The following is a 1,962-nucleotide window of genomic DNA, read 5'->3' as shown; positions in this document are numbered from 1 at the left end:
GCATCAGTTTTCAAATCTCCCAGCATATTAAAAATGTTTTGAAGTTACAACATAATACTCTTCAAGTAACTGTGCGAAAATTAGGCTTTATTAATCGAAACTCTGTAAATCATACTCCGTGTGAAAATAATTTAAAAGGTGTCGGAGTTTTACTGCCTCTAGTGTTCATTTTTTTGGAAACTGCAGTGATATGTACTTATTGGTACGTATTTCGCGTCTTGCAAAAATGTGCCCCCAGGTACGTATTTGCCATGAGACTGGGTTGGAAAAAGGACTTGTAAAAGAGAGAACAATGCAGAAAGTAATTCAAAGCAGAGCAGCAGTGTGATGGCCAGACGTCCTGTCATAACTGTTTGATTCAGCTGTAGCTTTAGTAAATCTATTAGGCTCTTATGCCTTACTGTGTTCACAGCCTCAGCATAACCAAGCATATGGGTAGCGCATCACAGTCTAGAGATAGTACCTAAAAAATTATGTAAGTCTATTGAAAATGGCAGTAAGGAGTCTCACATTGCCTGGATGTGACATCAGAAGGGGCAAACATTGGGTCTAATTTAGTAATTGTGTGTATGCACAGACAGAGCTGGGTAGATTACTTACAAACTGTAATCAAATTACTAATAGAATTAGTGATAATCAATAAATTATTAATAATTTATTGTTGTTGTGTAAAGAATAAGTAATCAATAAAAAAGTAACTGTAGTCTGATTACGAATAGTTTTTTAGAATGTAATTTAATATAATTACAAGTACTTAATTTTTGGAATCTGATTATGTAATCCATAATTACTTACATGTAATCAGTTACTACCCAGCTCTGCGCACAGATTTGTGTGAAATCTGTATATGAACATTTTCACTGAATCATAATTTATCAATTATATTCATACTAAAATTCATTCTAAATTGAAAAATAATTTTCCATAAGAATATTAATCTGCACAGCTGTTTTCAACGTTGATAATAATAAGAAATGTTTTTTTTATTTTTTGAGCAGCAAATCAACATCATAGAATGATTCCTGAAAAATCATGTGACACTTAAGACTGGAGTGATGGCTGCAGAAATTTAAGCTTTGCTGAAATAAATTACATTTCAACATATATTCAAATAGAAAACAGTTTTTTTAAATCATAGTGATAGTTTACAATATTACTGTTTTACTGTATTTTTTATCAAATAAATTAGACTTCTTTATATAAGAGACTTCTTTAACTTTCCCTGCCAGCATTTATTTTTTGCCAGCCACCGCCAGCATTTTCAGTCAAAATTTTCATAGCCTCCAAAATATTTCATATGAAATTCTGTACATGCAATATGTCAAAAGAAATATTTTTTATTTTTATTTTTTTATCAACACTTGATTGTGGGTAAGTTTCATAAAAATAAAAGCAAGATTTTGAACAAAAAGCTGGGAAAAAATCATGTTTTTGTCAAAGACTACGTCCAGATCAGATTCAAATCAATTATCAAAGCATACATAGATGGAGTAGATCACTTTCATCAACACCCCAAAGCTTGCACAGTCCTCCTGTACCACTTCATCGACATTTTATTCAGTAACATTAGGCAGTTTTGATTTATATGCTGTTTAATGTTTAATGATCATGTTATTTTACACACACATCTGCTTACAGATGCGATTCCTTGTTTCTGCTTCTTTTTTGCCTGTGTTTTGATCCTGAGATTCTGTAGTCTTTCAGAAGATGTGTAATAGGGCCCCTTACCGTATAATCCGGAAAATCTTTTTTTACCAACCCCAAACTTTTGAACGGTAGTGTAGTGTACTTTATAGTATTGTATATTCATGTGTGTAAATAACCATTTATTGTATATTATATGAATTTTACACAGCAAAAAAAAACAACAACTGAATTTTGCTTTCTCCAATTATCCCACTATCTATCTTCTCATATCTCTGTCCTTTGCTCTCCACAGTGGGATGCCATCACGGAGATGGA

This window comes from Sinocyclocheilus grahami, unplaced genomic scaffold (assembly GCF_001515645.1).
Source record: "Sinocyclocheilus grahami isolate Dianchi unplaced genomic scaffold, SAMN03320097.WGS_v1.1 scaffold255.1, whole genome shotgun sequence".
In the NCBI taxonomy this organism is placed as follows: Eukaryota; Metazoa; Chordata; class Actinopteri; order Cypriniformes; family Cyprinidae; genus Sinocyclocheilus; species Sinocyclocheilus grahami.
The sequence above is the reverse complement of the archived record's forward strand: the minus strand, read 5'-3'. Positions refer to the sequence as shown.